The sequence below is a fragment of the Halichoerus grypus genome, chromosome 4 (genome assembly GCF_964656455.1).
Source record: "Halichoerus grypus chromosome 4, mHalGry1.hap1.1, whole genome shotgun sequence".
Taxonomy (NCBI): Eukaryota; Metazoa; Chordata; class Mammalia; order Carnivora; family Phocidae; genus Halichoerus; species Halichoerus grypus.
Window position 1 is genome coordinate 102333536 of NC_135715.1, and position 14021 is coordinate 102347556.

At 40.9% G+C, this 14021-nt stretch overlaps 1 non-coding gene across 1 annotated transcript; it reads right to left on the minus strand.

Annotated features, from left to right (window-relative positions):
• Nucleotides 1-12650: 12650 nt before the first annotated feature.
• LOC118555301 (small nucleolar SNORD12/SNORD106) lies at nt 12651-12744 on the minus strand. The gene has a single exon (XR_004926898.1). It is a non-coding gene; the product is annotated as a small nucleolar SNORD12/SNORD106 (small nucleolar RNA).
• Nucleotides 12745-14021: the final 1277 nt, after the last annotated feature.

Here is a 14021-nt window from a genome sequence, read left to right on the forward strand (position 1 = left end):
CGGTTGGGTGTCTGCCTTCGGCTCAGGTCATGCTCCTGGGGTCCTGGGCTTGAGCCCCGAGTAGGGCTCCCTGCTCAGCGGGGAGCCTGCTTCTCCCTCTGCCTCTGTCCTTCCCCACTGCCCCCCACCCTGCTCACGCTCTCTCTCTCTCTCTCTCAAATAAATAAAATCTTAAAAAAAAAAAAAAAAGGTAGGGCCTTAGAAACTTACCTAAAGATGGAAGCAAATTGCAGAAATATGCCAGTATACGTAATATGTAAAGTATAAAGTGATACACAAGAGGAAAGTAGAAATGGAGGATTCTAATAGTGTGTTTTCTGTAAAATGAGATAATCATTGATTCCCTATTTTATAGTAAATTATAATTTTAACAACTGCAGGTAATACACATTAACAGAAGAAGAGCAGAGACACAGATAAACAAAAAGATAATAAAAACCATCTCAAGTTGTATCACACAGAAATATTACTTGTTAACATTTTGGTGCTGTACCTCCTTCCTTGTGAAACACACTATTATGTGAGCTGGGTTTTTTTTTTTTTTCCTTTTAGAAGTCAACAATATATAATGAACATCTTTTCAGTTGGTAAATATATTTCAGTATTATTTTAATGGCTGTCTAGATTACTGTGAAGTCCATCCAGGTAGTATATTTTTACAAATTTAATTAAATATTTATTTTTATTTTTAAAAAATTTTATTTATTTGAGAGAGAGAGAGCATGAGCAGGGGGAGGGTTGGAGGTGGGGTAGAGGGAGAGGAAGACACAGACTCTCTGCTGAGTAGGGAGCCTGACATGGGGCTCGATCCCAGGACCCTGAGATCATGACCCGAGTTGAAGGCAGCCGCTTAACTGACTGAGCCGCCCAGGCGCCCCAGTTTAAATCTTTAGATAATTTTTTGATGAGGAATTAATGAGTCAAAGGGGAAAACATTTTAATACTCTTAATATAGGTTACCACACTGACCTCTAGAAAACTTGTGCACTCTGTACAGCATTATAGTAGTACCACTGCAAGTTTGTTCTTCCTTGCCAATTTAAGATGGAAAAATGAGACCACATTTAGTTTTTACATATATTCTAATCATTTCCTAAGACACCTTACCAGCTTTCAATAAATACAGTTCAGTGTATTGCACTAAGCCTGGATCTCTTTGTTCCACCATGGCTTATACAAGGGTACCATACCTTTTTCAGGCCATGGCTGAATCTGGTGATGGTCATATGAGGAGAAGCCCTACTGGATTATCTGGTGTCAGACATTTCCCCTCCCCCCAGTGCGTAACAGCTACTGCTAATAAGGTTAGTTAAACCTGCCATATTGTGACTCTTCCTTGCCTCCTAGTTTTTGGCATGAGGAGCCTAAAATGGCAGAGCAGCAGCTGTGGTTTCAGGTTTATGGGGCTCTACTGTGTCTCCTGGTAGAGATGTTACTGTCCTGGAGCCAGGACCTCTGGATCCTGGGTCTCAAGCTCTGCAGAAGGGCACAAATTTCCCGAAGGGGATTACTGGAAGAGATGATGAGCAGGGCCACTCCTTCCAACTCTTGTATCCTGGACCCTTGCATTCCATCTGATGGGCACCATGCATCTTACAGTGGTTGTTGATTCAAGGTATATACATACCATGTCCTGGAGGTGGTGCCCCCTCCCTGCACAGTATCTCCATACTGGCACCTTGGTCAAACCTTCAGAAGGCTCCTCTATCATTCTAGAAGGCTTCAAGCTTCTGGGTGGTGCAGAATGTAATAGAATCAGTGTTGGAAACTCAAATGAGTTGAGAAAGAGCTGAGCTGTCAAGTGTCTGAATAGTTGATTCAAGCAAGAAGCCCAAAGTGAAAGCCATAAATCCCTTACCACTATGATATTGAGCAAGATGCTGAAAGCAGAGAAAGCAAAATCTTCTCTGTTGCACTTTCCCCCATGGACTGATGAGTGGTGGAGGGTCAGGTGGATCAGTGCAGAGGTGGGGTCATCTCATTATTGAGGTAACCTTGAACAAAAGGCGATGGTAGGGGCGCCCGGGTGGCTCAGTCGATTGGACGGCTGACTCTTGATTTCAGCTCAGGTCATGATCTCAGGGTCCTGGGATCCAGCCCTAAGTTGGGCTCTGCACTAGGTGGGGAGTCTGCTTGAGGATTCTCTCTCTCCCTCTCCCTTTGCCCCCCCCCCCACTCATGTGTTCTCTCTCGCTCTCTCTCTCTCAAATAAATAAATAAATCTTAAAAAGAAGCTATGGTAGTTTTATGGACACTGAGGTGGAGGCTAGAATGAGGGGGAAAGTACTGAGTTAGTGTGGGAAAAAGCGTCTTCAAGGTTTCCCCCTCCTCTCTTCCTTTCTTTTTTTTCCCAAACTTTTATTTACATTCTAGTTAGTTAACATACAGTGCAATATTAGTTTCAGGAGTAGAATTCAGTGGTTCATCACTTACATACAACACCCAGTGCTCCTCATAAAAGTACCCTCTTTAATATCCATCCCCCATCTAGCCCATCCCCCACCCACCTCCCTCCATCAACTCTCAGTTTGTTCTCTGTTATTGAGTCTCTTATGGTTTGGTTTGTTTCCCCCTCTCTCTTTTCCCCCCTCTCATATGTTCACCTGTTTTGTTTCTGAAATTCCACATATGGTATTTGTCTTTCTCTGACTGACTTATTTCTCTTAGCATAATATATCCTAGCTCCATCCATGTCATTGCAAATGGCAAGATTTCATTCTTTTTTAAAAGTATTTTATTTTTTTAAGATTTTATTTATTTATTTGAGAGAGAGCAAGATCACGAGCAGGGGGGAGGGGTAGAGGGAGAAGCTGACTCCCTACTGAGCAGGGAGCCCAATGTGGGACTCAATCCCAGGACCCCGGGATCATGACCTGAGCTGAAGGCAGATGCTTAACCACCTGAGCCACCCAGGTGCCCCAAGATTTCATTCTTTTTGATGGCTGAGTAATATTCTATTTTATATATATATATGTGTGTGTGTGTGTATATATATATCACATCGTTTTTTTTTTTAAAGATTTTATTTATTTATTTAATTGACACAGAGAGAGAGAACACCAGCAGGGGGAGTCGGAGAGGGAGAAGCAGGCTTCCCGCCGAGCAGGGAGCCTGATGTGGGGCTTGATCCTAGGACCCTGGGATCATGACCCGAGCCGAAGGCAGTTGCTTAACCAACTGGGCCACCCAGGCGCCCCTATACCACATCTTTTTTATCCATTTATCAGTCAGTGGACATTTGGGCTCTTTGTATAGTTTGGCTATTGTTGATAATGCTGCTATCAATATTGGGGTACATGTACCCCTTCGAATCTGTATTTTTGTATCCTTTGGGTAAATACTTAGTGGTGCAATTGCTGGGTCATAAGGTAGTTCTATTTTTAACTTTTTGAGGAACCCCCATACTGTTTTCCAGAGTGGCTGCACCAGTTTGCATTCCCACCAACAGTGCAAGAGGGTTCCCCTCTCTCCGCATCCTTGCCAACATCTGTTGTTTCCTGTGTTGTTCATTTTACCCATTCTGACAAGTGTGAGGTGGTAACTCATGGTTTTGATTTGTATTTCCCTGATGATGAATGATGTTGAGCATCTTTTCAAGTGTCTGTTAGCCATCTGGATGTCTTCTTTGTAAAAGTGTCTATTCATGGTTTCTGCCCATTTCTTAACTGGATTATTTGTTTTTTGGGTGTTGAGTTTGATAAGTTCTGTATAGATTTTGGATACTAACCCTTTATTGGGTATGTTGTTCGCAAATATCTTATCCCATTCTGGAGGCTGTCTTTTAATTTTGTTGATTGTTTCCTTCACTGTACAGAAGCTTTTTAATCTTGATGAAGCCCCAATAGTTCATTTTCGCTTTTGTTTTCCTTGCCTCCAGAGATGCGTATAGTAAGAATTCGCTAAGGCTGAGGCTGCCTGTGTTCTCCTGTAGGATTTTGATGGTTTCCTGTCTCACATTTAGGTCTTTTATCCATTTTCAATTTATTTTTGTGTATGGTGTAAAAAAGTGGTCCAGTTTCATTCTTCTGCATGTTGCTGATCAGTTTTTCCAACACCATTTGTTGAAGAGACTGTCTTTTTTTCCATTGGATATTCTTTCCTGCTTTGTTGAAGATTAGTTGACCATATAGTTGTGGGTCCATTTCTGGGTTCTCTGTTCTGTTCCATTGATCTATGTGTCTTTTTTTGTGCCAGTACCATACAGTCTTCATGACTACAGCTTTGCAGTATAGCTTGAAGTTCAGAATTGTGATGCCTCCAGCTTTGCTTTCCTTTTTTAGTATTGTTTTGATTATTTGGGGTCTTTTGTGGTTCCACACAAATTTTAGGAGTGTTTCTTCTAGCTCTGTGAAAAATGCTGGTGGTATTTTGGTAGGGATTGCATTAAATGTGTAGATTTCTTTGGGTAGTATAGACATTTTAACAATATTTGTTCTTCCAATTCATGAGCATGGAATGTTTTTCCACTTCTTTGTGTCCTCTTCAATTTCTTTCATAAGTGTTCTGTAGTTTTCAGAGTACAGACCTTTTACCTCTTTAGTTAGGTTTATTCCTAGATATCTTACCGTTTTTGGTGTAATTGTAAATGAGATCGATTCCTTGATTTCTTTTTCTGCTGCTTCGTTATTTGTGTATAGAAATGCAACAGATTTCTGTATGTTGATTTTATATCCTGAGACTTTGCTGAATTCATGTATTAGTTCTAGCAATTTTTTGGTGGAGTCCTTTGGGTTTTCTATATAGAGTATCATGTTGTCAGCAAATAGTGAAAGCTTGACTTCTTCCTTGCTGATTTGGATGCCTTTTATTTTTTTTTTGTTGTCTCATTGATGAGGCTAAGACTTCCAGTACTATGTTAAATATTAATGGTGAGAGTGGACATCCCTGTCTTGTTCCTGAACATAGGGGAAAGGCTCTCAGTTTTTCCCCATTGAGGATGGTAGTAGCTGTGGGTCTTTCATATATGGCCTTTATGATGTTGAGGTATGTTCCATCTATACCTACTTTGTTGAGGGTTTTTATCAAGAATGGATGCTGCATTTTGTTAAATGCTTTTTCTGCATCTATTGAGATCATATAGTTCTTATTCTTTCTTTTATTAAAATGTGTATCATGTTGATTGATTTGTGAATATTGAACCGCCCCTGCAGCCCAGGAGTAAATCCCACTCGATCGTGGTGATTAATTCTTTTTTTTTAAAAAAAGATTTTATTTATTTATTTGACAGAGAGAGAGAGCAGAAGCAGGGGGAGTAGCAGGCAGAGGGAGAGGGAGAAGCACGCCCCCGCTGCTGAGCCACCTGGGTTCCCTGGATCTAGGTTCTTTTAAAAGCAGACCAAACACACCTAGGATCTAGCTTCCCTTTTTTTCCCACCTGGAAAAAATGACAAGGCAGAGGCATTCACCCCCAAAAGAAAGAACAGGAAGAAGTAACAGTCAGGGATTTAATCAATACAGATATAAGTAAGATGTCTGAACTAGAATTTAAAACAACAATTATAAACATACTAGCTGGGCTTGAAAAAAGCATAGAATACACTAGAGAATCCCTAACTGCATAGACAAAAGAACTAAAATCTAGTCAGGCTGAAAGTGAAAATGATAGAACTGAGATGCAAACCCAAATGGATGCCATAAAAATGAGGATGGACAAATCAGAGGAATGAATCAGTGATATAGAAGATACAATTATGGGGTGCCTGGGTGGCTCAGTTGGGTAAGCGTCTGCCTTTGTCTCAGGTCATGATCCCGGGGTCCTGGGATAGAGTCCCACATTGGGCTCCCTGCTCAGCGGGGAGTCTGCTTCTCCCTCTACCCTTCCCCCCTCCTCTTGATCTCTCTCTTTCATTCACTCTCTCTCAAATAAATTAATAAATAAATAAATTAATAAATTAATAAAATCTTTAAAAAAAGAAGATACAATTATGGAAAATAATGAAGCTGAAAAGAAGAGGGAAAGAAAGGTATTAGATCACGAAAGTAGACTTAGGGAACTCAGTGACTCCTTAAAATGAAATAACATTTGTATCATAAGAGTCCCAGAAGATGAAGAGAGAGATAAAGGGCAGAAGGTTTAGTTGAGCAAATTATAGCTAAAAACTCCCCTAATCTGGGGAAGGAAACAGACAGTGAAATCCAAGAAGCACAGAGAACTCCCATTAAATTCAACAAAAGCCGGCCATCACCAAGATATATCATAGTCAATTTCACAAAATACACAGACAAGAAAAGAATCCTGAAAGCAGCAAGGGAAAAAAAGTCCTTAAACTATAAGGGAAGATAGATCAGGTTCACAGCAGATGTCCACAGAAATGTGGCAGGCCAGAAGAAAGTGGCAGGATATATTCAACATGCTGAATGGGAAAAATATGCAGCCAAGAATACTTTACCCAGCAAGGCTGTCATTCAGAATAGAAGGAAAGATAAGGAGTTTCCCAGACAAACAAAACCTAAAGTAGTTCATGACCACCAAACCAGCCTTGCAAGAAATATTAAAGGGGATTCTTTGAGTGGGGAAAAAAAGACCAAAAGCAACAAAGACTAGAAAGGACCAGAGAACATCACCAGAAACACCAACTTTACAGGTAACACAATGGCACTAAATTTATATCTATCAATAATCACTCTGAATGTAAATGGACTAAATACTCCAATCTGACACAAGGTGTCAGAATGGATAAAAACCAAACCAAACCAAACCAAAACAAGACCCATCTACATGCTGCCCACAAGAGACTCATTTTAGACCTAAAGACAACTGCAGATTGAAAGTGAGGGAATGGATGGGTGCCTGGGTGGCTCAGTTGTTAAGTTGCTGCCTTCGGCTCAGGTCATGATCCCAGGGTCCTGGGATCAAGCCCCATATCAGGCTCCTTGCTCAGCAGGGAGCCTGCCTCTCCCTCTGTCTGCTGCTTCTCCTACTTGTGCTTGTTCTTTCTCTTTCTCTCTGTCAAATAAATAAATAAAATCTTAAAAAAAAAAAAAAAGAAAGTGAGGGGGTGGAGAACCATCTGTCATGCTAATGGATATCAAAAGAAAGTTGGAGTAGCCATACTTATATCAGACAAACTAAATTTTAAACAAAAGACTGTAACAAGAGTTACATTATATCATAATTAAGGGGTCTATCTATCAAGATCTTACAGTTGTAAATATTTATGCCCCCAACTTGGGAGCACCAAATATATAAATCAATTAATAATAAACATAAAGAAACTCATTGATAATAATACAATAATAGTAGATTTTAACACCCCACTTACAGCAATGAACAGATCATCTAAGTAGAAAATCAACAAGGAAACAATGGCTTTGAATGACATATTGCACCAGATGGACTTAACAGATATATTCAGAACATTTTATCCTAAAGCAGCAGAATACACATTCTCTTTGAGTGCACATGGAGTGTTCTCCAGAATACATCACATACTAGGTCACAAATCAGCCCTCAACAAGTACAAAAAAATTGAGATCATACTATGCATATTTTCAGACCCCAATGCTATGAAACTTGAAGTCAACCACAAGAGAAAATTTGGAAAGACCACAAATACACAGAATTTAAAGAACATCCTACTAAAGAATGAATAGGTTAACCAGTAAAATAAAAAAGAAATTAAAAATCCATGGAAGCAAATGAAAATGAAAACACAACAGTCCAAAACCTTTGGGATGCAGAAAGGGCAGTCCTAAGAAGGAAGTGTATGGCAATATAGGCATACCCAAGAAGCAAGAAAAGTCTCAAATACATAACCTAACCCTACACCTAAATGACCTAGAAAACTAACAATAAATAAAGCCTAAAGCCAGCAGAAGAAGGAAAATAATAAAGATTAGAGCAGAAATAAATGATACAGAAACAACAACAACAATAATAACAAAAACCCAGTAGAACAAATAAACAAAACTAAGAGCTGGTTCTTTGAAAGAATTAATAAAATTGATAAACCTTTAGCCAGATTTATCAAAAAGGAAAGAGAAAGGACCCAAATAAATAAAATCACGAATGAAAGAGGAGAGATCACAACCAACACCACTGAACAAATAATTATAAGATACTATTATGAAAAATCCTATGCCAACAAACTGGGCAATCTGAAAGAAATGGACAAATTCCTAGAAACATACAGACTACCAAAGCTGAAAAGGAAGAAATAAGAAATTTGAACAGACCCATAACCAGCCAAGAAATTGAATCAGTAATCAAAAATCTCCCAATAAGCAAAAGTCCAGGGCCAGATGGCTTCCCAGGGAATTCTACCAGACATTTAAACATTTAAAGAAGAGTTAATACCTATTTTTCTCCAATTCTCTCTCTCTCTTTTTTTTTTTTTAAAGATTTTATTTTTTTGAGAGATAGTGAGTGAGCAAGAGAGAGCACAGGAGCAGAGGCAGAGGGAGAAGCAGACTCCCCTGATGAGAAGGGAGCCAATGCGGGGCCCGATCCCAGGACCCTGGGATCATGACCTGAGCCAAAGTCAGACGCTTAACAACTGAGCCACCCAGGTGTCCCTTCTCCAATTGTTTCAAAAAATAGAAATGGAAGGGAAACTTCCAAACTCCTTCTATGAGGCCAGCATTATCTTGATTCCAAAACCAGACAAAGACCCCACTAAAAAGGAGAATTATAAGCCAACCCCCTTGATGAACATGAATGCGAAAATTCTCAACAAGATACTCGCAAATCAAATCCAATAATACATTAAAAGAATTATTCACCAGGGCGCCTGGGTGGCTCCGTTGGTTGAGCATCCAACTCCTGATTTCGGCTCAGTTCATGGTCTTGGGGTCACGTGTCGGGCTCTGAGCTCAGCGTGGAGTCTGCTTGAGATTCTCTCCCTCTCCTTCTGCCCCTCCCCGCATTGGTGTGCTCGCTCTCTCTCTCCCTCTCTCGCTAAAATAAGTAAATAAATAAAATCTTAAAAAGAATTGGGGCACCTGGGTGCCTCAGTTGGTTAAGTGTCTGCCTTTGGCTCAGGTTATGATCCCGGGGTCCTGGGATTGAGCCCCGCATTGGGCTCCCTGCTTAGTGGAGAGCCCCCTTCTCCCTCTCCCTCTGCTGTTCCCCCTGCTTGTGCTCTCTCTCTCTGTGTCAAATAAATAAATAAAATATTTTTAAAAAGAAAAGAAGCCAGATCCAAAAATAATAAAATAAAATAAAACAGAAGCTAAATCCTATTTCCCCTAGAGCTGAAGCCTTGCAGCACTCTATGATCAGTAGACTTGGTGCATGCAAGGGGTTTGTGCTGGTCTTCTCGGGGAGGGGCCTGTTGTGTTGATTCTCAGACAAACTTGCCCTAGTGGAGATGCACCTGCAGGGTGCATCCCCCTCTTCTCTTCTCTAAGGAGGTCTCAGCAGACCTGTAGAACACTTCTACCCAAGACTTCAGATAGAAAAACCCAAGAATGAAGGTTAGGAATATAAATATGCGAGGAGTGTGACTAGCCAAAGGGTCTGAATCCTTGATTGCTTCTCCCTTCAGAGATTGTGATGCATTGGCTGTGCACCAGACCGCCAGGGCACCTTTCCCCTATGAGGCCTGCCAGGTAAGGCCTTTGTAATCACCTATGGCCAGGCCTAAAAAATCACACATAGATTTTTAACAAGGTGCTAGACTCCCCAATCAGTAGACCCCATGGTATTGTGCCTACTGTTTTGCTATAAAGTAGGACTCTTAGTATGAGTTGTAGTGTGGGATTCCATGTTGCTCGATCAAAATTTGTAAGCTGCTGGATATTGTTACTAGATGAGACTTTGTGGAAAGGAAAGAAAAACCCATACCTTAAGTATGTGTTGAGTCAAGTCAAGGGGAATGGCCGCCCTTTCTAGGGTGGAAGGGTCCAATGTAATCAACTTGCTAAAAAGTGAAGGGTTGGTTTCCTCAAGAGATGGTGCCATACTGGGGCTCAGCACTGATTTCTGTCACTAACAGATAGGACATTTAGCAGTGAGAATAATTAGATCAGCTTTGGTGTGTGGAAACTCATACTGGGTCCATATCCACTATCTCTGCCACTGGGCTACTCTTTCAAGAGCCTATTGTGCCAGCCTTGCAGTGGCTGACATCAGCTGGCCCAGTCACTCTGTCCACCAATGCCTCCTCCGTGGTACTTCTTCTCTGGGGGGCATTAACATGTGATGCTAAGATCTTTACATTTTGTGCATATGTCTTTTTTTTTTCAAAGATTTTATTTATTTATTTGACAGAGACAGCGAGAGAGGGAACACAGCAGGGGGAGTGGGAGAGGGAGAAGCAGGCTTCCTGCTGAGCAGGGAGCCCGATGCGGGACTCGATCCCAGGACCCTGGGATCACGACCTGAGCCGAAGGCAGATGCTTAACAACTGAGCCACCCAGGTGCCCCACATATGTCTTTTTTATAAGCCTCCTTATTCCCAATTTCCAAACTTTCTCTTTCCCTGCCTCTGACTAATCAGCGTAGCCATTTCATTTGCGCACAAATGAATGTATAGTCTTACCTAGGGCCACTTCTCTTTCTATACAAAACAGATAGCCAGAGGCACTGTCCACTGGAAGGATTTAAAATCTTTCAAGTCCACCCTTGAGTTACCACTCAAGGGTAGTAGTGTTCAACAGCAGTTACTTGCAAAGTCAGCCCAACCCTGAACCAAATATGGCCCTTTTCTTCCTCTGCCAACAGGTCCTTTCCCCCTCTGTCCCATACAAGGCCATAAGTTTGAGCTGAGGAGCAATGAAGCACCAGTAGTGATGACAAGGGACCCTGAGAGTCCTGATCATCTAACTTACTTGGGCCTTTTTCTATTCAAGTCCAGTCCCAGATGTACAACCCACTATCTTATGATGGATTGCTATTGACCCTTATAATTTGGTGGATCTGATAGAACCCAGCACATAATGGGAAGGTCTGGCCACATGGTCACTTGATGTCCTATAATCAGGTGCTCTATCTCCACCAGGGCCCTGTAGCAAGCCAGGGGCTGTTTACTGAATGGTGTATAGTTTTCTGCTGCAGATGGCATAGCATTGCTCCAGAACCTATGGGGACTATGTTGTGATTCTCCTCTTGAGGCTGCCTATAAACTCCACATGGTATCTTTTCCACCAGTGATACAATTAGAACCATGGGTTCTGCTGCTTGAACCACAGCCTGGACCTGGTGTAGAGCCCTCTCCTGTTCTAGGCACTACTCATACCTGAGAGCATTCCACATAGATGGGTCAGAGCAGTATTCTGTGAAGTAGTCTGTTAAGAGTTATTAGTTCCATGTGTTCTAGACTTGGAAAGTAAAAAGAAAGTAGGATATTATTATTATTATTACACTTTCTGAATGTCTTATAAAAAGTGGGGCAACCATAAAAATGTATGGAGGAAATCTCTTTAATCCACAATCATGAATGCAGCAGAGTGTTTAAAGCAAACACTAGAAATGATTAAGCTTAGTGAGGAAGGCATGTTGAAAGCCGAGACAGGCTGAAAGCTAGGCCTCTTGTGCCAGCTAGTCAAGTTGTAAATGTGAAGGAAAAGTTCTTGAAGGATATTAAAAGTGCTACTCCAGTGAACACCTAAATGATAAGAAAGTGGAACAGCCTTATTGCTGATATGGATAAAGTTTTGTGGTCTCGATTGATCAAAGCAATCAGAACATTTCCTTAACCAAAGCTTAAACCAGGGCAAGGCTTTAGCCCTCTTCAATTCTGAGAGAGGTAAGGAAGCTGCAGAAGAAAAGTTGGAAGCTAGCAGAGGTTGGTTCATGATGTGTAAGGCAAGAAGCCATCTCTTTAACATAAAAGTGCAAGGTGAAGCAGCAAGTACTGATGTAGAAGCTGCAGCAAGTTATGCAGAACATCAAGCTAAGATGACTACTGAAATTGATGATAATAAACAGATTTTCAATGTAGACAAAACAGCCTTCTGTTGAGAGAAGATGCCTCTAGTGCTTTCATAGCTAGAGAGAAGTCAATGCCTGGCTCCAAATCTTCAAAGCACAGGCTGACTCTCTTCTTAGGGGCTAATGCAGCTGGTGACTTGAAGTGAAAGCCAATGCTCATTTGCCATTCTGAACATCCTAGAGCCCTTACAAATTATGCTCAACCTATTCTGTGTGTGGTCTATAAACAACAAAGCCTGGAAGACAGCACATCTATTTACAACATGGTTTACTGACTATTTTAAGCCCACTGCTCAGACCAACTGCTCAGAATAAAGGATTCCTATAAAAATATTACTGCTTATTGACAATGCTGCTTGTCACCCAAGAGCTCTGATGGAGATGTGCAATGAGATGAATGTTTTCATGCCTGCTAACACAACATCCATTCCATAGCCATGGGTCAAGGAGTAATTTTGACTTTCAAGTCTTATTACTTAAGAAATACCTTTCATAAGGCTACAGCTGCCATAGATAGTGATTCCCCTGATGGATCTGGGCAAAGACAATTGAAAACCTTCGAAAAAGGATTCACCATTCCAGATGCCATTGGAACATTCATGATTCATGGGAAGGGGTCAAAATATCATCACGAACAAGAGTTTGGAGGAAGTTTATTCCAACCTTCATGGATGACTTTGAGAAGTTCAAACTTCACTGGAGGAAACAGCAAGAACTAGAATTAGAAATGGAACCTGAAGGTGGCTGAATTGCTGTTCTTTTTTTTTTTTTTTTCCTTTCCAATGCATCAGATAAAACACTGGCTAATGGTTCAGCTGGATCAACAGGGTTAATCTGATGGGGAAAAATGTTATGTCATCAGCTGCATTATTGCTTCTACCTTATGATAAAAATTTAATGGGTGAGGAGTTCCTTCTTATAGATGAGCAAGGAAAGTGGTTTCTTGAGATGGAACCTATGTCTGGTGAAGATGCTGTGAAGGTTGTTTAAATGACAACAAAGGATTTAGAATATCACATTAATTTAGTTGATCAAGCAGTGGCAGGGTTTGAGAGGATTGACTCCAATTCTGAAAGAAGTTCAATTGTGGGTAAAATGCTATCAAACAGTGTGATATGCTACAGAGAAATTGTTCATGAAGGAGTCAATTGATGCAGCAAGCTTCGTTATGGTTTTATTTTAGGAAATTGCCACAGCCACCCCAACCTGTAGCAACCACCACCGTGATCAGTCAGGAGCTGTCAACATTGAGACAAGACCCTCTACCAGCAAACAGATTATGACTGGCTGAAGATGGTTAGCATTCTTTAACAATAAAGTCCTTTTGTTTATTTTTATTTTTTAAAAATATTTATTTATTTATTTTAAAGAGAGAGAGAGAGAGCAAGCAGGGAGGGGCAGAGGGAGAGAGAAACTTTAGCAGACTCCTTGCTGAATTCGAAGCCTGATGCAGGACTTGATGTTGCAATGCCGAGATCATGACCTGAGCTGAAACCGAGTTGGACACTTAACCAACTGTGCCACCCAGGGCCCTAGCACAATGTACTTTTAAATTAAGGGATGCATATTGGTTTTTTTTTTGACATATTGCATACTTAACAGACTACAGTATAGTGTAAACATAACTTTTATATGCACTGAGAAACCAAAAAATCTCATTTGACTTGTTTTATTGAGATATTCACTTTATTGGGGTGGTCTGGAATTGATTTGCAGTATCTCCAAGGTATGCCTGTAGTTAATTTGAAAATGATTTCTGTAAAGATTTGACTAAATTAGAAAAATGGATGAACTATTTTGAAGCTGAAATAATCCATCAGTATATGTCATCTACTTATTTTTTAAAAGCACATATGAGGGGTGCCTGGGTGGCTCAGTTGGTTAAGCATCTGCCTTTGGCTCAGGTCATGATCCCAGGGTCCTGGGATCGAGTCCCGCATTGGGCTCCCTGCTCAGCGGGAAGCCTGTTTCTCCTTTTCCCTTTGCCACCCCCCCCCGCCCCCGTCCACTTGTGCTCTCTGACTCCCTCTTTTTCTGGCAAATAAATAAATAAAATCTTAAAAAAAAAAAAAAGCACATAGGAAAAAAAGCATAGGGTTAAAAATGACATTGCTGTTTATATCCTTTCAGACCTCTCTGAGTACACACA